We start from the raw sequence: 22,723 nt of genomic DNA on the forward strand, positions 1-22,723 counted from the left end.
GACCTCCCCTCGTCTCTCCCTGGAAAGTAGCTGGGGAACCTATAGTGCAAATCTGTGGACCACTCAGTTATGGAGGGAGGCTGTGCCTGAAGGGGGACATTGGGGTGTGCCCTGTCCATCACCTCGGCCTCCACCGTCTTCAGTACAGCCGCTTCACGTAAGAGTGCAGGCCATGGATGCCATCCTCGATCTGGGCCGACAGGGTCTGCTTCTCAAACTCGAGCTCTCCTGAGTACATCATGGACCAAAGGACAGACAGACTGTGGCCCTGATATCCTGGCAGCTGTGCTGGATGCCCGCTATGAGGTAGGGCATGAACTTCTGATTGGAATCTTTGTCTTGGATGGAACATGAGACACCCTGCACGATCTTCACCTTATCCCCCTCGCTGACGTATGGTTTCTGGCTGCTGCTGCTTTTCTCCATGGCATCCGGTGAGCCCATGCCCCGGTACTTCTTAAGCCACACCCCGTCTGAGAAGTACTCGCAGGGGGCCTCCATGGTGGCAGCCAGCAGGGAGCCCATCATCACTGTGGAGGCTCCAAGTTCCAGGGCCTTGACCACATGCTCCACGGTCTGGATACCGCCATCCGGCTATGATGGGCACACCAAAGTGCCGGGCATACTCGACCACCTTGTATACAGCAGTGCCCTGGGGCTGACCGCAGGCCATCACTTCCTGGGTGATGTAGATGGAGCCGCAGCCCATCCCCACGTGCAGCCTATCCACACCAGCATCAATCAGTTTCTTGCCCTGGGCTGCTGTCACCACGTTCCCCCCAATCACCTGGAGATTGGGGTACTTCTGTTTGATGTAATGCACTATGGCAATCTGATACACCAAGTTCCCTTGGGATGAGTCCAAGATTATAACGTCAATGCCCACCTGGGTGAGCAGGTCCAGGTGGTATTTGCCATCCTTATGGGTGCCCACAGCTGCCCCCCACAGCAGCTGCTGGTGGGAATCCTTGGAGGTCAAAGGGCTCAGTTCTTCTTCAGGTCGGAGCGGGCGATGATGGCCACCAGTTCATTGCGATCATTGGAGATAAGCAGCTTCCCTTTCTTGCTAAGCTGCAAGATCTCATTTGCCTCTTTCAACCTCAGGCCTGCTGGAGCCACCACCAGCTCGATCCTTGGTGTCATCACCTCACTGAGGAGGGTGCTGTGGTCCTTCTCAGCAAGAAAGTTGATGTCTCAGGAGGTGACGATGCCCACCAACTTGCTGCCCATGATGCCCGTCTCAGTGATCGGGATGCCAGAGAAGCCATGCCACATGTTGGCCTCCAGCACATCACCCATGGTGTGCGAGGGGCTCAGCACCACGGGGTCGGTGATGAAGTCCCCCTGTTCAAACTTCTTGACTTTCCACACTGCTTGGCCGGGAACTCTGGGGTGCGGCTGTGGTGAATGAGACCAACCTCTCCCATTAGAGCCATCGCAATGGCCATGTCGGCCTCTGTCACAGTGTCCATGGGGGAGGAGATCAGAGGCATCTTCAGTGTGATCTTCCAGGTCAGGACTGAGGTCAGGTCTACCTCATCAGCTGTGAAGTCTATGAATCCTGGGAGAATCAGGACATCGTTGTAGGCGAGGCCCTCAGCGCTGGTGAAGAGCTGCTGCAGGGTGCGCCCGTCCTCAGGCACGTAGCAGGTGCCTCAGCTGATCAGATAGTCCACCACGCTGCCGCGAGACCCCGCGAGCCCACGTAGACACCCGCGCAGCCGCCGCCGCTGCTGCTGCTAATGCCGCCATTTTAAAAATACAATATAAAATATATTCTAATTCAGGACATGCTGTGGATCACAATGCCTCATCCTGCTCACTTGGGGTTATTTATTGCCGGCACACTTTCTGGTAAGAGGCATAAACTGATGTAATATCAAAGGAACACCATAAGCCATCTGAACTGTTGAGATAATAATGAACTGGGCAGGTGGCCATCCAAGTTTACTGCATTCTTTTGGGCATGATGGTATCTGATTTCTGCTTCCTTATCTCTCTCCAATTTTGATACCCTCAGGTATGTGCTGCAACATATATATTGTCCAAGGTCCTGTAGAAGTGTGTGTAAAAATTGCAGATTGAAAAGACTGGAAGATATTTTTAAGGATTAAGTAACCCTATGTAGTAACGTTGTTCACTCCCAAAAGTTTTGTCTCTGTTGGTCGGTTCGTGGATTACTTCCGTCAAAAGAGGATTTTGGATTGGTTATTTTCAACATAACCGCTGAGAATGAGAGCTTCAGCCTGTGTATGCATTAGGTCCTACGAAAGGAAGACAGATACTGGGCAAGGACCCCCTCATCCTGCTAGAGTGGTCTGGGAGCCTTGCACCAAAGTTTCTCTTATTTGTTTTGATTTGTTCTCCCTCTTACATGGGGAGGTGAGGGTGAACTAGTTATGACTGAACTACTTATCTTTATTCACAGTGCTTATCAGAGGAGTATAAAATACTTCTTTTGTCTTTTGATAAAATTAGAAAATTAGGTGTTGTTAACACATAAGTGATAATTAATGAGCCTTCTTTAGGTTTAAGAAAGCACCAGAAATTAACAAACAATTAGGAATAAAACTAGGGTTTACTTTCCATGATTATCTTTTGCTTTTATTATAGCTTGACAACGTTTATAAGTAAGTAGTTTTAAAGTTTTTTAAAAAAATATTTTTTAAGACCTGGGGTCTCACTATGTTGCCCAAGCTGGTCTTGAACTCCTGGCCTCAAGCAATCCTCCTGCCTCAGCCTCCTGAGTTTTCAAGTTTTTTTGTTTGTTTTTTAAATGAAATGCCTGGGATGGAGAAACTTGTTTTCTGCCATCAACAAAGCTTACCTCTTACCCACCTCTCTGACTTTGCTCATGTAATTCCTTTTGCCCAGAAGGCCCTTCTTCCTCCTTCTCTCCATTGTCTTCCCACATTTCTACCCACGAAATTCTCCAGGTCTTACAGGGCTGGGCTCAAAATGCTGAGTGCTTTCCTGAAACCCGGTGCTACTCTGACCAGCTGACAAGCCTAATTGTCTTTTTTGACACCACTTGAAGTCTTATGTTTTATTTATCTTTGTATTCCCAGCACCTAATAAAGAACCTGTAGATAATAGAAGCTTTAGAAGTGTTTGTTGAATAGAGCAATGAAAGTAAGAGCATTACAGAAGAGAGGAAGCCTAGAAGAGGGTGTCTAACTATATGATGGGGAAAGGTGAGTAGGAGGGAGATTACAGAAAAGATAGACCTTGAGTGACATTTTTTTCTGTGTGTGTGTGTGGAATGAAGAGCTATTGGTCAGGTGGAAAAGGTAGGGAAGAATGGCCTTGGTAAATGGAGAACCAAGGAATCTGTGAATGTGAAATTTAGAGTACTTAGAAATATTTAGCATGGCTGAAACTGAGATGCAAAGTGAAGATGGATGAAAAGAAGATGAATCTAAAATGAAAGGCAGGTTGTATATTTGAACTTTGTGCCAATTAAAAAATCGTTTAGGTGAGTAGTTAGAATTGCCTCTGTGGTGCTCAGGTCAATAGTATAAATAAAAGTCAGGTGTGGGATTAGATTTCATGAGCTCATTTGATTAGAAGAGCTTGAATATTTTGTTCACTATGTAACAATTACCTCAGAGTAAATGGGCTGGACATGGTGGCTCACACCTGCAATCCTAGCACTTTTGGGAGGTCAAGGCAGGAGGATCACTTGAGGTCAGGAGTCTGAGACCAAACTAGGCAACATAATGATATTCCTGTCTCTATAAAGAAAAAAAAAGTAAATGGGTGGGTATAACAGTTTGTGTTTGAAACAAATGTTTGCTGAAATCACAAACTGAAACCATAGAAATTTTAAGGTAATTTTTCCTGATGTAGAGGCAATTTAGGAGTCTCAATTTAACCCTAAATGGTTAAATAGTGAATGTCCCATTTTGTGGGACAACTTTATAGCTAATACTATGCCCCAGTGAGGCTTTCCTGTTGTATCAGTTACTAACCATTTAAAAATGTGATACTTATCAGCAGTTTATAAGTAGATAAGCCTTTTTTTTTTTTTTTTAAATAATGACTACTTTTGTAAACATAAAGGAAATAATGCATGTAGAATGCTTAGTACCAAGTACCATGCCTGGCACAATAGGTATTCAATAATATAATACGTTTTTTTCCTCAAACTCCCAGACAGCTGAGGAAGCTTCCACTTTATCATTATGAACTTTCAGAAGAAATAACATCCTGCCTCCAAGTGTACCCTTGCTAAAATATCCGCTAATTCTTTTGTAGAAGTTTGGAATTTCCTTGGTGATTTTAAACAAGATTTCCGCTCTTAAGTGTGTTCATTGTATGAGTCCTGTATCACCAAGACTGATCTGAGTACAGAATCTTCAAACCTCAGTGGGACTAAATATTTCAGGATTACTTGTATTTGAAATAGTTCTGGCCAGGCACGGTAGCCCATGCCTGTAATCCCAGCACTTTGGGAGGCCGAGGTGGGTGGATCAACTGAGGTCAGGAGTTTGATACCAGCCTGACCAACATGGTGAAACCCCATCTCTACTAAAATTACAAAAAATTAGCCAGGCATGGTGGCAGACACCTGTAATCCTAGCTCCTCGGGAGGCTGAGGCAGGAGAATCACTTGAACCCAGGAGGCGAAGGTTGCAGTGAGCTGAGAAAAAAGAATTAGTTCTGATCTCTTTCATCTCAAGGGTTCAGTGAATCATGTTGAGGCCTTTCTGAGGTATGAGATAGATGGTTTTGTTTTGGATTTGTGGGTGGGCAGCAGGTTTGCCTGAGCTACTAATACTGAGTAGGAATTGAGATGCCAGGTTGGAAAATGAAAACTTAAACCAAGTTATTGCTGGGCATAACTCAGGAGTATTGCATGCCTTTGGTTTGTTTTAATTAAATTCCAAGATGATACAATCATCAGGCTATTAAAAATAATTAACTGACTATTAAAAATAATTAATTGCCTTGTTTTCTACTTAGCGGTATAATGGTTCCAGATTTGCAAGTTAGAATGCATTTTGCAATGGGGCAATGAAACAGGGGCAATTGTTACTGTGATTTAATGTTTAGGGGGCAGGGCAGGTTCCCTGGCCACATCACCATGAGGCTTTTCAGGGAGCATTTCTTTGGATATGTGTAATTTTCCAAGCCCCAATAACTAGAAAAATAGACTTATTAACCTACTTGGCCAAAATAAAGTAAAACCATAACAAATATAAAAGTAGGGATTTTGTAGATCACATTTCTTCACCACAACCCAGTTAAATTAGAAACCAATACTAAACATATGACCAGAAAATAACTACTTGGAAACTAAGAAACACTCTCCCAGATAAACCTTTGATCAAAGAGAAAATAAAAGAGAAGCAAAAGGTTCTTTGGAAAGGAATAAAAAAGTATACTTTATACCCAAATCTTTAAGGCATAGCATACACTCAAAACTTTACTTAGAAAAAAATTTATAACAGTAAATATCTTTATTATTCATGAAGAAGAGGACAGCAGAACACCTACCTGCCTCCAACCCCTCATAAACCAAACAAACATCGTACACACAAGGTAGGAAGAGGGGCTGATAAAGTTACAAGTGAGAGTTAATGGAATAAGGAAAAAATGTAGGAAGGCTAAATGAGACAAAATACTGGAAAAAGAGCAAGAGTATAACAAGATTAGGAACAAGGAAACAAATACATTACAGATGCATGAAAGATAGAAAGAATTATACACGGACACTCCTGGCTAACATGGTGAAACCCCTTCTCTACTAAAAAAACACAAAAACAAAATTAGCCGGGCGTGGTGGCGGGTGCCTGTAGTCCCAGCTACTCGGGAGGCTGAGGTGGGAGAATGGTGTGAACCTAGGAGGTGGAGCTTGTGGTGAGCCAAGATCGCGCCGCTGCACTCCAGCCTGGGCGACAGAGTGAGGCTCCATCTCAAAAAACAAAACAAAACATATATATATATACACTTGCACACTAGGAGCAAAACTCTATGGAAACTAATATGAAAATAGGGAAGAAGCGGATAACTCATAAGCAAAATACAAATGACCAGAATTGATTCAAGTAGAAGACTCAAAAACATCAATTACCGTAGAAGTCCCATTTGATATTTGCTCTGAGTTTCTTATTTTTAAGGAAGTATTATGCTAACAAGACATTAAAATAAGATGGGATGGTGGCCCTCCACTTTGTATACTGGGTTTTGCTGTGGTCTCTTCTAGTGGTGTGTAAGGTGCTTGTGTTGTGAAGAGTAATTTTACTCGTGTTTAAATTTGAAAGGTGTGATGCATATAACCCTGCTTTCCCCCCATTTCTCTTTCAATGCAAGTTAACTTACACCTCCCTTTAAAGAACAGCATGCCAAGAACTGGCTGATAAAATGAAATATGTTCCTACCCTGCTGGCTAAGGACAGCCAACTCCTTCCAGTCTAGATGGTGCTGGGAGAAGTATCTGATGCTGCCACCTCTGTGAGCTACTTGGTGTGCCAGTCAGTTGTGCCATGGTCCCCACAGGGACCTGCAGAAAGCTGGAAGCGGCCAGGCTGACTTGGTGGGTCAGTTGGAAGTATGTGAGGTCTGAATGCTCTTGGTATGGTTTTGCCATTTTTGTATGGTGTAAATCTGTAACTGTTGTTTTAACATTTATTTTGGAATAATCCCTTTTGTCAGGAAATGAGCTAAAAAAGGGAAAGTTTAATAAAATTAAGTAGCAAATTTCTGTTTCTCAAGGATGTTGGTGATGAATGTGTAATTCACAAATCTTCTGAAGCTGCCTCAGTATCTACTTCAAAAGTTTGTCATTGTTTTTAAGAATACTTTGCTCAAAGACAAAGATTTAACACATGCTGGCTGCAGGAGGTGCCATTTTATTTCATTCTGTGAAGCATGACTTTTCATTTAAATCAAATGACTTTTCTAAATAGATTTTCGCCATTTTCGATTTTAAGTTTTCTTATGCATATATAAAAAGTGAAGTATTAGCTGTTAAAGTGGTTTGCTCCATTAGCAGAAAAGGCATTTTTGGTTTTTTTTTTTCTATAGTGCCGAGGTCTTACTATGTTGCCCAGGTTGGCATTGAACTCCTGGACTCAACCAGTTCCCCCACTTTGGTCTACCAAAGAGCTGGGATTACAGGTGTGAGCCACCATACCTGGCCTGGAAATTTTTTTTTTTTTCTGTCACCCAGGCTGGAGTGCAGTGGCGCCATCTTGGCTCACTGCAACCTCTGCCTCCCAGGTTTAAGCAATTCTTTGCCTCAGCCTCCGAAGTAGCTGGAATTATAAGTGCCCCCCACCACAACTGGCTAATTTTTGTATTTTTAGTAGAGACGGGGTTTCACCATCTTGGCCAGGCTGGTCTTGAATTCCTGACCTGATGATCCACTTGCCTCGGCCTCCCAAAGTGTTTTTTTTTTTTTTTTTAAATCAAGATATGTGTGGGGGAGATTTATGGTAAATCAATCGATGAGACATATGACTTATACTCAGGGATGTTACTGGAACTGGCTATTTGGATTTTGCCATCACTAGAAGTAATGCTAGATCTTTTCACTGATCATAGAGATGTTTCAAAATCAGTGACATATGGTGCTGTCTGTGATAGAGTTCACTGAGGCCAACTGCAGCAACAAATGTATTGAAGTATTCAGTCCAGCAAAGATGCATGTTCCTCTGGCTTTGACTTTTGCTGTAAGGGCAGAAGTAAAGAAACATTTATTTTGGCTAACATAAAGCCATTATAAATGAAGCAGGAGGGCTGTGGAGGATAAAGAGCAGTAGCCCGATCATATTAGTGGGGAAATTAAGAAATGGTGTGTGCTTCATGTCGGCAGAGGTGCCATGAGCAGGATTCACACGTGCATCCATTGTGGTCATTTCTGGACTGTCTGGTGGGAACCCTTGAAGAGGGGACTCCTCTCCAAGTGCATGAAATTGTTGAGCCCTGAGTGCCAAAGTGGGACAAAAATGGAGCATAAGCAACACTGACAGGCTTCAGGTTCAAGTCGAGGACAAAGAAACAATTGGAACACACTGTAAAGGCAGGCCTTCCAACCTAGATTTCCCCTCAGTGAAGAAATCCCTTTCATTGTGTCCTGAAAAAAAGCACAGTCAGTAGGGTATCCCCATGGAAGCTTAATGTCAATCTATGGATTGGCTTCATCACAAAACTTCCTAGGAAGCTTTAGATATCAACATCTCCCAGAGATTTTGATTCAGTGGGTCTGAAGTGGGGCCTGGGATTCTGTATTAAAAATATTTCAGGCAGGCACAGTGGCTCATGCCCGTAATCCTAGTACTTTGGGAGGCCAAGGCAGGAGGATCACTTGAGGCCAGAAGTTTGAGACCAGCCTGGGCAACATAGGGAGACCTCTGTCTCTTCAAATAACAATTAAAAAAAAATTAGCTAGGCATAGTGGTACCTGGTGGGACTTGGGGTCCAAGCTACTAGGGAGGCTGACGCAGGAGGAGCGCTTGAGCCTGGGAATTTGAGGCTACAGTGAGCTGAGATGATACCACTGCATTCGAGTCTGGGTGACAGAATGAGACCGTGTCTCAAAGAAAAAGGAGCAAGATGAGCAGAGAATGGGAATAATGAAATGACCCAGATTTGGGGATTGGAGTGCCGATGGAAGATTAAGGAATTGAAGGATCGTAGGATGCTACATTCCAAATAGGAAGACAAACACATATTTACTATTGATTAAGTGGAAGTGGATCATCATAAAGGTCTTCATTCTTGTGGTCTTCATGTTGAGTAGGTTGAGGAGCAACGGATTGGTCTTGCTGTCTCAGGGGTGGCAGAGGTGGAAGAAAATCCACACATAAATGGACCCGTGCAGCTCAAACCTGTGTTGTTCAGGGTCAACTGTAATTCAATATAAACATTAATCAATATAAAAATATTTTAGGTTGGGTGTGGTGGCTCATGTCTGTAATCCCAGTGCTTTGGGAGGTTGTGGTGGGACTATTTCTTGAGACCAGCCTCAGTAATACAGTGGGACCCCATCTCTACAAAAAATTTAAAAAATTAGCTGGGCATGGTGACATGTGCCTGTAGTCCTAAGGCTGGAGAATTGTTCAAGGCCGCAGTAAGATGTGATTCCACCACTGCACTTCAGACTGGGCAACAGAATGAGACCCCATCTCTTAAAAAAAAAGTTTAAGAAAAGTTTTATTTTTGAAGATCATTTTTGAACTATTTTATTAGTCCACCAATACAGTAAAACTAATTATTTTGTCAGTTCGTGTATATTTTAAAAGTTCCATCATTTCCATTATTTATTAGCATCATCTTTCATTGTTAAAGTGTCCTGGTTTGAATGAGAAATTTATGGTCATTCTGTCTTTAAAAGTCAGATAATTACAATGTTATTTAATCTATCCCAGATTATAGAAAAAAATAAGTATTTCCCCAATTCACTTTATGCAGCGAGCATATCTTGAATACCAGTATAGGATAATACAATATGATCAAGAAAGTATTATTCTAGGATTATGAATTTGGTTTCATATCAGAAAATCCAGCCACTTAGTCCATTATATAAAAACTATAAAAGATGAGTGACATATGATTATATCAAGTCTCTGAAAGCCATCTGATGAAGTTCTATTCCTAATAAAGTACTATTCCTAATAAAACTCTTAAGGAGGAATAGAAGGAAATTACTTAAACGTAATAAAGACTGTTTGTGAAAAAACTAGCAAACTTCATTATAAATGATGAACTATTAATTACATAAAAATCTAGATAGGAAAGCCTGTGATCAATTTTTTTATTTATCATTACCTTTTGTGTTCTAACAAATGCAACAAGACAAGAAGTTGTGTTTTTGATATATTTACTGGAAAATAAAAAATAAAAGCATCTTTTTTGTTGTTTCTGACATGATTGTGCACACACCACCAAACATAAGACTAAATTTAAAAAGCCACTCTAGTAGAATTAGTAAAATATTTGGGAAAATGGCTGGATGCAAGATAAATATATGAACTGAAATCTTCTATTTTACCAGTAAGCACTAAGAAATGGGGATATGTGTTCCCTTAAATGATATGATAAAACTCTAAAAATAAACATAATATATAAAGTTCTTGCAATTCAGAATAGAATAGCAACTTAGTGTTCAAAAATTATATAAAATGACTATATAGCTTTATATTGCCAAATGCCCTATTCAAGAAAAGTATGAAAAATAAGAATGCTATAAAGTCACTGTAATTAAGATAGTATTGGCCTAGCAATACACAAACATTAGAACAGAATAGATTCAAATATAGATACTTCAGAATAGATAAATCAGAATACAGATAATATTTGAAACATATTATAGTCCAATTCAGTGGAAAAATTGTGAGTTAACAAATTATTCTGGCATAGGTAGTTCTCTATCTGGTTAAAATACAACAGGACTCATCATAAATGATATAAAGTTAATTCCCTGATGGATGAAAAACAAATTTAACAAATTACCATTTCACAGGAAAATCCAGAAAAACACACATGTACAAGCTAAAGCTTAGGAAACTTTTTAAGGATGGAAACCCCAGAAACTATATAAGAAAAGGAATAAATATCAGACATATGCAGTCAGAACCCATTGTGTGGCAGCAGTAATGTTTAATCAATAGACATCAGCTCTGTCTGGAAAAAGTATTTGTAAAATATACTGCAGGAAAAGTACTATTAACGATAATTTACAAAGAGCTCTTATACATTGACAGGAAAAAATATAAGCTATACTAAAGCAAAATGGATAAAGGGAATAAATAGATGATTCACAGAATTAATATGATAGGGGGGTGTGTGTGTGTGTGTTTGTGTACACCATACGTAGTCTGATGAAGGAGCACAGAGAAAAATGCAAATGGTCAGAAGACTCTCTAGGAAAAGAGGTGAGTGAGGAGCTGATGTGAATAGAAAGTAAAAAAAAATATATATATATATATATGATGACACTCTTCTTGCAGGACTATTGAAGGAGATGGGCATGTAAACAATGAGAGTGCTTTATAAGTGCCACAGAAGAGGAATACCGGAAGCTGTGTTGGAGGAGGGAGGAAAAGACTGTGCATTGGAGTGGAGATGACCCTGGGCAAGAAGGTGTTTTCTTCACTTTTGGCCTTCCGAGATAATTCTTTGCATCTAGGGACATGGTGACTTTCCTGAGATTAGCATAGTTTTGTTGATCAAGCGTAATAAGAATTTAAAAGTTATTTCTGAGACCCTTGGAAAAAGGCGCTTTGCAAAGACACGTCACGTGACTGATGATTGCTTATTTAAACCCATGGTCATGTGTTTAATCTGAATGTGACTCCTCTCCAGGAGAATGAGAAAGATCTATCTTAGGACTGCTGATGTATAAGAAGGACCTCTCTGAGGTTCCATTTTGTTGGAGATGTAAACATGGTGGCACACAGAGTCTGTGGTTGTTACTGCACTAGCTAAGGCCATGAGATGTTTCTCGAGGGCTGTCCTGTGACATGCGCTTTGGGGAGATGTATTAAAACAACAGCCAACCCCCTTGAGACATATTCTTAAGGTATGGGTATGGAGGGTATGGAGGGCTGCAGGTGCCCAGTAGTAACTGTAGAAGGGAAATAGACTTTGCCAGCATAGGGGATATTGTTTCTCCTGTAGGATCCAGGACAGGGTCCCTCATCCTTGAAGCACCTGCATTTATTGCCCCACGCAGTGGTTCTCTGCTCCTCTCCATACTGCATGCATCCCTGGCTTCCATGTCTTCACTTTTGTTTCTTTGATCTGTTGCAGATGGTAGTGTTTGTTAACTCCGTCTGGTTTCCTGGTTTCACTGGGGACTTGGTGATTCACTATTTTGTGGGAAGAGGGAGGAGATGGGGAAAGGAGAAGGTGGGGAAAAGAAGGACGTGACATTTCTGTCATAGAGAAAACAAGTTTTTAAGGTGCCTTTCAAAATAAAGTCCTGCTGGAAAGTTAACATCTATAATATTCCTATCTGTGAGTAATTTGGTGTCTGTAGGGTGGAGTCTGAATTCCAAGAATTGAGTTCCCCATCTGTTAAGCCAAGAAGTAATTTGAATCTTAATTCAGGGCAGTCCTCTGTGTCAATGTTGGATGCAGATGCACATACCAAGTGCTTCATTTCCTGTAAACTAGTTAATACATTGGCTGTGGTGATGACTATGGGAACATTGGGGATTTTTTTCCCCCCAAAATTGATTGTCTTATGCAGGAATTTGGAGGTGACAGTAATAGCAGGATTACCATAAACCTTGCAAACATAAGGATTATCAAGACAATTTCATATGACTCTCTAGTGGAGAATTTTAATTCAGGGCTAGTGCAGAGTCATTTTTTTTCTGGAGAGAGTGAGGTGCTGAACTCCGCGATCTCATTGGTCCTTAACTGTAACTTGCTAGTGGTGTCATATAGGATATGACAGTCCTGGACAACACAGTCCTGTGGAGTCTTGCTCTCTCATTCAGCTCTCTGTCCATAGTCATTATGGGCTCTCATGTGGAATAATGGCAATGGCAGTTGGAGATGATTCTGTTTTTTCTTGTTGGGTCCTAGTTGGTTTTGACTTGCTCTGTAAGGCATTGTGATGCTTCTTGTTAAGTATGAAATAGAACCAAGATGACATGTCTCAAGTTTTGTGAAACTTATGTTATACTACGTGACTAGATGTATGTCCTATATGTGTGTATGTAACTGGATGATGTCCTCCGGTCACAGTTTTACTTTTTTTTTTTTTTTTTTTTTTTGAGACAGAGTCTTGCTCTATCACCAGGTTGGAGTGCAGTGGCACGATCTCAGCTCACTGCAAACTCTGCCTCCTGGGTTCAAGTGATTCTCCTGCCTCAGCCTCTGGAGTAGCTGGGATTACAGGCATGCGCCACCATGCCCAGTTAATTTTTGTATTTTTAGTAGACACAGGGTTTCACCATGTTGGTCAGGCTGGTCTCGATCTCCTGACCTTGTGATCCACCCGCCTTGGCCTCCCAAAGTGCTAGGATTACACACATGAGCTACTGTGCCCAACCCACAGTTTCACTTTCTATGTAGTTTGGTATCTGTTCTTTGACTGCCGTGCTACCTGAATACATCTCTGGCATAGATTCTATCATACTATTTTGTAATAGTCTTATTTTGTATTGTCTCTCTTAGTTCTAGATGCAAAACACTCAATAATGCTGAAAGAATAAGATCCATGCCGTTAGATGCAATAGAAAAATGCAAATGAAATTGTATTTATTTGGAAATGAGAAATGACCAAACTGTCAGAACACCATGACCTTTGTCTTATAGCTGTTCCTGTGGGGAGAGATTTGCATCTATTGCAGAAGCTGATTTTCCAATAGTTGGATTCTTAAATCTGATTTATTGAGACCAAACAAACCATTTTAAAAAATTATGTTTTAACCACAGGATGTAATGAAGATGTAAAGTCTAAGGTATGTGTTTCTAACGTAGGTACTAAGGTAGAATAGAAGGATAATATCAAGAACAACTCCAGACTTTTCTTTATTAATTAAAGAGAATAATTTTCCAAAGAAGAAATTCTACTTGTTGATTCTTATGTAGGGGTATAATGCACTTTATATTATATACCTATTATATATTATATAGTATGATATATATTATTTCAGTATCTTACACATATATAGGATCTGTAAATTATATTTATTTTTTGGCCTCACATGCAGGGAAAACTTCAAGTATGTTTTAGATTTATTTTGATTTGTTGCTCAGGCTGGAGTGCAGTGGTGCGTGATTGCAGCTCACTGCATCCTCTGCCTCCTGGTTCAAACAATTCTCCTGCCTCAGCTTCCTAAGTAGCTGGGATTACAGGCATGTCCCACCATACCCAGCTAATTTTTGTATTTTTAGTAGAGATGGGGTTTCACCATGTTGGCCAGGCTGGTCTTGAACGCCTGACCTCAAATGATTCACCTGCCTTGGCCTCCCAAAGTGCTAGGATTATAGACGTGAGCCATTGGCCAGGCTAGTCTTGAACTCCTGACCTCACATGATTCACTTGCCTTGGCCTCCCAGAGTGCTAGGATTACAGGCATGAGTCACCTTGCCTGGCCACTGATTAATACAATTTGGATGGCTTACTATTAATGTTAAAATTTTGTATGCTTTTTTAAAAAAAGGTCTGGAATTCAGATTAGGAAATAATTCCCTGTTATGATGAAGGTCAACATGATTGCAGTCTCTGGTGAACAATTTGTAATATGTCATTGCTCAGAAAGTTAAAAAATATTTTTGTAGATTGTAGTGTCTGAATTTTACATCTCGGTTTGAAATATGAAATGTTACATTTATTTATTTTTTAAAAAATATATGTATTTATTTATTTATTTGAGACAAGGTCTCACTCTCTTGCGCAGGCTGGAGTGCAGTGGTGTGATCACAGCTCACAGCAGCCTCAACCTCCTGGGCTCAAGTGATCCTCCTGCCTCAGCCTCCTGGGTAGCTGGGACTACAGGTATGTGCCGCCATATCTGGTTAATTTATTTCTTATTGTTTGTAGAGATAGGCTCTCACTATCACAGGTGCTAAGGCTAATCTTGAACGCCTGGGCTTAGGCCATGCGATTTTCCCAAAGTGCTAGGATTACAGGTGTGAGCCACTGTGCCTGGCCTACCTTTATTTTTGTAGTATAAAATAAGCAATTTTTTCTTAGACTTATTTGAGGACTCCTTTTTAACCTACCCTTTAAATACTGATGTTCTTTTGGGTTCTCTTTTTTAACGCTTTCTTTTCCTTCCCCTTTCCCTTTCTTAGATAAATAACACTGACTGAGTTCCTAATGTGTATCAGGCCAGGACCATGGTGTACAGCTGAGCAGGTTGTGCAGTACACAATTCCAGGAGCTGCCAGTAACTGCCTCTACCCCAACCACCACCCCGGCCCATCGAGATTTGATTTGTGCAGGCATCTCCGTGTATCAGGCACTATGGTAGCTACTTAAAAAACCACTTTTACCCTCACAACAGCCTGTGAGATGAATGTCATCATTCCTATTTTATAGATGAGAAAACTGAGTTTCGAGTGTATTAAATAACTTCATTAAGGTTACATAATAATGAATGGGTAGTGGAGTTTTCCAAGGACCAAAGCCTCTGCTTCTCTCTATAGCATGTGGGTTGTCTTAGCTTTTGGTAATCTCGTCTATGGCCACTACCTAAATGATGGCAATTCCCAAATGACTCTCCACCCTAGATCTCTCTCTGTTGGTAGCCTACTGTCAGTTCTTCCAGTATTCCCCGGAGGCATCTCTGATTGTACAGGTCTTAATTTGAATTATCATGGTTTCCTTACTATCACTTCTCTTTTATTCCCCCTCTTAGTGGTGCCAGCAATTGGGGCTATTCTTTTTCTCTTATCCCCCTGCATCTGATATAGTTTGGATGTGTGTCCCTGCCCAAATCTCATATTGAAATGTAATCCTCATTGTTGGAGGTGGGGCCTGGTAGGAGGTGATTGCATCGTGGGGGCAAATTGCTCATGAATGGTTTAGCACCATCCCTCTTGGTACTGTCCTGGGGATAGTGAGTGAGTTCCTGTGAGATCTGGTCATTTAAAGGTGTGTAGCACCGCCCCCCCAACTCGCTCTCTTGCACTACTTTGACCATGTGACAGGCCTCTCCAGAGGGCCAAGCAGATGCCAGCATCATGCTTCCTACAAAGCCTGCAGTACTGTGAGCCAATTAAATCTTTTTTCTTTATAAGTTACCCAGTTTCAGGCATTTCTTTATAGCGATGTGAGAATGGACTAATATAACATCTTATCAGATACCAAGTTCCATCACTTCCATTTCTGAAATCTCTCTCCATTGGTTCTCTTCCTTTGCAAGGCAGTTGTCACTGCATTAGCTCAGACCCTCATTCATTTATTCTGGATGTATCAGCTCTATCCGAATTATGAAAAGCTTCACCTGGAGTCTTATGTCTAAGCCTTTGTTTTAGCTGTTTGCTCAGTCTGGTTTACCCTTCTCTACCACCCCTATTGGGCTACTTGAAGACTCAGATTTAAATCACTGATATGGTTTGGATCTGTGTCCCCAGCCAAATCTCATGTCGAATTATGATCCCTGATGTTGGAGGTGGGGCCTGGTGGGAGGTAATTGGACCATAGGGACAGAGTTCTCATAAATGGTTTAGCACCATCTCCTGGTGCTGTTTTTTGTGACAGTAAGTTCTTGAGAACTTAGTTGTTTAAACATGTGTGGCATTTCCCCACCCTTCCCCCCGTGCCTTGCTTCTGCTCCAGTCACATAAGACATGCATGCCTGCTTCCCCTTCACCTTCTACCATGATTTTTACCTCCTTGAGGGCTCCCCCGCCATGCTTCCTGTCCAGCTGCAGAACCATGAGCCAATTGAACCTCTTTTCTTTATAAATTACCCAGTTTCAGTTATTTCTTTATAGCAGTGTGAGAACAGATTAATACAATCACCTTCTCAGAGAAGACTTGATTCTTTTCATCAAGACTTGATTCTTTTAAATTCAATTTAAAGAAGAATTCTTTAAATTCTTCTTCTCTGTATTCCCAATAGCACATCATGCTTAAGTCGGTCATATCACACATCATGTGTCACTCACACATTGGGTACAACTATCAGTACCCTGATAATTGATTTGCTTGTCTGACTCCTTCCCTGGGTTGAGAGGTCTTTGAGGACAGGGAGACCATCTCTAATATCATTATCGTCATAGCACCTAGCAGCTTGTCTGGGAGGAGATCAATAAATGCTCCAGAGAATGGATATCCATTCACACTGTAGACTCCTTAGGAAGATCTGAGAGAGTTTGTTCACATAATATTATAGCATTCATCATGTTTATTTAGTCTTATTAAATTTTGACTGCAATTTTTAAAAATTTGCATAGTTGCATGGTTGAAAATAATCAGTGGTGATGTTACTCAGTTGTGCAAAATATTTGGGATAATAGGCAGCACTATTCATGCTTAACTTATGTTCTCATTCATATTGGCAGCAGCTTCTTCCCTTACCCTGTTAACAAGAGATTATCATTTATGAATGGTAATTTGAAAAGTGGACTCTGTATTGAACTTTGGTTGAAGGCTCAGGAGATTTGCGTCAACACCAACGAATAAACTAACCTCTTAGAGGATGCTTTATCTTTCCTAGTTCCTGTCCACCAAAATGGTCACTATGCCAATAAAATGCCTTGAAATAGATTATCCTCAGAAGCTAAGCCATTGCTCAGCCTGAAGGTTGGACATCGTTTGGGATGGTTTTCATTAACATTCACCTTCCTCATGTAACTCAGATTTAGGTTTCATTCTAGCTTGGCCTGTGTCTCATTTGGGCCAATCTCTTAAAAATCTCCCTGGACATCAGTTTCCTTATTATTTTTCTTTTTTTTTTTTTTGAGACATAGTTTCACTTTTGTTGTCCAGGCTGGAGTGCAGTGGCACAATCTCGGCTCACTGCAACCTCTGCCTCCTAGGTTCAAGTGATTCTCCTGCCTCAGCCTCCCAAGAAGCTGAGATTATAGGCGTCCGGCTAATTTTTTGTATTTTTAGTAGAGACGGGGTTTCACCATGTTGGCCAGGCTGGTCTTGAACTCCTGATCCCAGATGATCTGCCCGCCTTGACCTCCCAAAGTGTTGGGATTACAGACGTGAGCCACCATGCCCAGCCCAATTTACTTATCTTTAAAATCAGATTATTTGCTAAAATAGCTAGGAAGACTTTTCAAGCTCAAATACCCTACTGTGGGTTCTCTTACCATCTTATTGCCCCTGTCCTTTTTCTCTTCCTCCCTGACTGGTGAGCTGGTCCTCCTGCCTGTCCTAGCATGGCACATGTAGATACACTGTGTTCTTCAGCCCTTCGCTTTGACCTAGAGGTTTTCTTCAACTTGGAGGGCTGAGAAGCAGTGTTTGCTTGTGTCGTTTGGAATGGTGCCCGTTGGCGCACACAGATCCTTTCCACAAAGGGCCTGTGAGTCCTTTCCTTTTAGGAAGCACATTCCTGACAGTGGTTGCAAAAGTAGAGAGGGGTTGCAGAGTGAACACAGATTCCTGTGTCAGAGCGACATTCCTAAATGGCAATGCTCAGCAGACTTAGGTGATTTTGATCTTAGTGAGTAGGTATGCGATTCATTATGAAGGTCACACAAATGAAATGTCCAAGGTTTTGGAGCAAGGAAGCACTTCATAATACCTCACAGCTTCTAGATTATTTTGTTACATTTCTGTTTAATTGAGGGTACCACCAGTTAAGTTACAAAGCACTTCAAGTGAAATCATTGTTTCATCAAGAAGTGTCTGTATTTTATGAGGTAAACTAAGATTATTCCTGATTTGATTCACAGGTATTCTAATTTCATCATTAGATGCAAAAGGACCAGTCAGATACAAGCTGTTTTTTGATGAGATGTGCATAGGAAGTGTTTCTATAAAACAGTTGTCTGCCATGTGGGAAGGCAGGTCTGGGCTGTTAGAAGTAGAAGAAAGAGATTTAAAGAGCTGAGAAGGAGGGAGAAAATAAAGAAAGGTGGCCTGTGAGGATATGTACAGACAGAGAGGTAGCAGGCGCTGAAGGCCAGGAGGTGAGCTGTCCCTGTCTGGGCAGGAGAAGGGCGCTAGGGGCAGCTGCCTGCACCCGCTGCTCTGAATTCCTGCAATAGCGGTCTCCGGAGAACAAGAGACAGGTCCTGACAAGTAGTAGAGCCGGTGCAGCGCGCCCGGGTTGGGATAGGGTTAAGGCCATCACCTGCAGCTGAAGTACGACCCAGATGGGAAGTAGGAAGTGCGGCGCCTGAGCTTCCTGTATAAATAAACGCGCTGCTACCGCTGCTGCTGGCGAGCTGTGCCCCATGCTCGCGCTGCAATGTTCCCGGGCATCGCAGCTGCCAGTCAAGACTTGGAGGCAGTCGGGGACTCCGCCTCCTCCCGACCCGTAGGTCTGGGAGTGCGAGTCCTGTTGCAGTCTTGCAAAGTGTAAAGCCGTCAGCCGCAGAGCGCGGAGGAAAGACGGAGAGAATGAAAGAGCTCCTCCTGTCCAGTGTGCCAGCAGCCCGGACTGGCGGTGAGCTCGAGGGAGGCTACTGAGAAGCCCGGCGGCGGAGGAACGCAGGTCTCCTGCCAGGTAGGTTTAGCGAGCTTTTTAAAGGCTACAGGCGTTGCAAGACCGAAATGGTATTGCTGGACTAAGGGAAAAGGACAGGAGACTATCTGTGACACCATGATTTTTCGATTTTCTGTCTCTAGTGCTCAAACCATACAGAACTGAATTCATTCTGAATGCCTTAAACACCTGTTAACTTAAAAGAAAAATGCCTTTGTTAAAGGAAAGTAGTTTCATTTCTAATAAAACAGTTTCTATAATAGAATGTATTATAGAATCCAAGATTAGACCAGACCTCTCCCTAGGTCTTAAGGGGAGACCAAAAGTTGGCATAATCTCGGATTATGCATTATAGTGCTTATTTTATCAGGTAATTGCTGATTAAACAGTGAAACTCTTGATTCTACAAGAGCCATTCTCAAATTTAAGTTAAAATCGAACTGATTGTCGTTTCTACGGGGAAAAGGTATCTTTTACTTATTCTTTCTACAACATATTTTGTTTTTCTCATGAGTTTCAAGGATCCTGCTGTAAGTCTACTCCTCAGGCATATATACTCTTCACATAAAGATTTCCCAGAAATTAATTCCCTTCTCGGGGAAACGTTCTTTCTTCATGTTCCCATAACAGACTGTCAGTTTCGTATTGCTTTCTGCCACATGTATCTTATCAAAACATTAGCTCTGAGGTTCTCAACAGGACTATCTCTGCTCTTCCGATTTGGCATTTCTGGACGTTTATTTGAACATTGAGAGGTATAAATTAAATGACAATGTATGTAACATTTCTGAAGAAGCAGATTAGGGGGTGTCTTTGCCCAGAAGCAAAATAAATGAACTTTGGGATGACTCAGTTTTTAGGGTGTGGGTAAGAGGCAAAAGGAACCTAGCCAGTCCTAACTGAGTTGCTGGCTAATTAGAGTATCTGTCTGCCGCAGCTTTCACTGAAATGAGCCTCTTGGTCCCTTTCACATCTACTGCCTCTGTGAGTCCCTCCTTCCCTTAGTTTATCTTTCCTTCACAACCTGGGTCCTTTTCATGGGTAGCAGTGCCTTAAATACTTCTGAAACTATCTTGAGGGGGAGAAAAACCTATAGCAGATCCACAAAGCCACTTGTAGATAATCGTATTATGAAATCCAAGGTCATGGTTTCATACAACTCCTACTCTGCCCTTGCACACCTTTGACTAGCATTTTTATTTTATTTTTGATTTTTGTAGTGGGCATAAACTTAGAAAAGTGGGAAAGGGTAAAACCTCAGTTTCAAAAGTAGTCTCTGACTAATTAATGATCTTGATGATTCAAAAAAAGGTAAACATGTATAGTGAATGTGAAAAAGATGTTGAGTAGTAGAATTGGGTTGCTTGGCTTTTTATTTAAAACAAACAAAACTCAACCAGAAAAACCCCCCAAAACCCCAAACCAATCGCCCTAGATAACTTTCTCCTACACTACTGTGCTGGAAGTAGGGCTTGAGTGTGGTCAAATCCTGCCCATTTACCCAGAGTTTTACAAATATTTACAGTCATCTATGCCAAATATCTTTGTGCTGAGCCCCAAAGAACATTCTCAGCATTCAAAAGCCCCATTCTCATGAATGGTTTCAGTTCATTGGCAATTTAAAGGCATTCAGGCTTCCAAACTAGGTCAGCTTAAGACATGTCTTTTTAAAATAATCAGTTTTTGGGTCTCAGATTGTGAACCAGGTTTTCGGAGCCAAACTCTACAGCAGAGAGAAAAGTATGCTCTCTCTGGGAAGAAAAAGCTTATTTTATCTGCCTGGTATGACCATTTAACTTCCTGAAAAACATCTTTCTCTTCAGTAGTATGAATATTTTTCATCTGAGGAGGTGCACTTCAAATTTCCTTCTTGAAAAGTCATTTCAATATTTTAGACATTTAGAAACATTTATATGTATGTCAGAATCCTTTCTCTGAAGTATTTCTGCTAATCCTGGCTTCTTTGTTTCCCCTGGCCTTGACTATGACATTATTTTCTTGGTGAGTGAAATTCTTAGTGTTTGAAATCTCCAGTTTGAGATAGAGGTCAGGAATCATGCTGAACCCAGATGTTAGTGAAGGAACAAAGTCCGAGCAGTTTTGGGACTAAGCCTACTTTGTGCAACTGATTATTTTGGGTGTGGGAAAAGGGCCAAGCTGCCAGACAAGTCATGCTTTTCACTTGGGCTTTGGGGAATAGGTATCTGTGGCCATTGCCCCTAAGTACTGAAACATTTCTTTCAGAGGTGCCTACCTTAATTTATAGAAGCTCCTTGCCTACAACAAATGGTCAATATTTTCAGCTTGCGAATTTCTGGAAGTGAATACAGATGAGAACCAGGCCTTTAATATTTTATCTCCTCCACGTACAATCAGAAAAATTATCCACTCTACTACTGAGTGACTGTGATTTGCTAGGTGCCATGTTAGATGCTGAGATATAAAGATGGCTAAGATGTGGTCTGTGTCCTGAAGAAATTCTTATAAGCTCAGAAGTGACTTGGGTCTAGAGTGGTAGTTCTTAATTCACGTTGCTTTGCCAGATTATAAAAAGTACTCTGATGTTTGTCACCTCAATCATCTTAATTTTCTTGGTAGTGTCACCTTGACCATTTGACCATTAAGCAGCCAAAGAGGTATATGACACCTAAGTTAATTTATATAAATATTTTAATTCATATTTTTTACCTTTAGGTATATGTGGGAGGTCTTGGACTAAAGTTTTAGTTTCGTTAACTTTGGCATTTGCTATTTACCTAGTCGGTGAGTACTTTGGAACCCAATGCATCATATCGTAATGGTTATTAAAAAATGGATAACTATGTATTAAATGAGTAAAAATGACCAATGCTTCTGCAACATGGAATAAGGAGCTTCTCATCTATGATCAGATCTCTTTCTTGAATGCAAAACACAACAATCTAAGTGAAATACACTTTTCTTATTCATAGCTGGAGATACTTCTGATCACATGGTTTATAGTATTTATTAAGAGCATACTTTGAAAGCCATGTCCCATTGTTTTTTAAATCTTTTGAAGTCACGAGTTTGAGTCCCAGCCCTTCATCAACTTCTTTGTTTTTCTTGGGAAGATGGAACAAGACAATTCATTTCTCTCTGTTGGACTTGTGGCTGAAACCTTAAACCCACACATTCTCCTGCATATGATTATATGAAATCCTCTATTGAAAACCTCCTCAACTAGTTGACTCTTAATAAGTAGGAGCTGGGTGTAATCACCTTTACGTCCTTTACATCCCTAGCACCTAACTTTGTGTGTTGACTTTGTTTCCTTCATGATAAATTCCTATTATAGGAAATTAATTGGCAAGGACATACAAAATTCTACACCTGCACTTTGCTCAGGTGGGATGAAGATTCCTCTTCCAAACTGGTTTCCAATTTGTTTCTAATTAAAATTTCTATATGAAACTTTTAACTTTCACAGGAGGGGGTAATATTGGCACATGCTTTTATTCATTTGAAAAAAAATTTTGATTTAGATATTCGTGCTTTAGCGGCTCCGGTTTTCTGGTAATGTCCTGACCCAAGAAATCAGCCTGGGTCTTGCTCTGTAAGGCTCTTTGAAATACCACTTCTCCTTGATCGGTTAATTACATCATTGTCTGACCTGCCTTTAAGTG

The 22,723-nt window shown here is 41.1% G+C and overlaps 1 protein-coding gene and 1 pseudogene across 3 annotated transcripts in view; one reads left to right on the top strand and one right to left on the bottom strand.

The window, feature by feature from the left end:
* The window catches only part of RNF144B (ring finger protein 144B), a 185,704-nt gene that overhangs the window by 88,121 nt on the left and 74,860 nt on the right, over window positions 1-22,723 (top strand). Inside the window, exon 1 of one of the 3 annotated variants that reach the window (XM_050789559.1) lies at window positions 1,763-1,854. The exons of 1 other annotated variant lie outside the window; for it this stretch is intronic. The gene's annotated coding sequence lies outside the window, so the exon portion shown is untranslated. Of the gene's footprint in view, window positions 1-1,762; window positions 1,855-19,002; window positions 19,101-22,723 lie in introns of those variants that run through there. One more of the 3 variants, XM_050789560.1, reaches the window with a different exon arrangement.
* On the bottom strand, window positions 140-1,508 carry LOC126953861 (inosine-5'-monophosphate dehydrogenase 1-like; annotated as a pseudogene).

This window comes from Macaca thibetana, chromosome 4 (assembly GCF_024542745.1).
Source record: "Macaca thibetana thibetana isolate TM-01 chromosome 4, ASM2454274v1, whole genome shotgun sequence".
Classification (NCBI taxonomy): Eukaryota; Metazoa; Chordata; class Mammalia; order Primates; family Cercopithecidae; genus Macaca; species Macaca thibetana.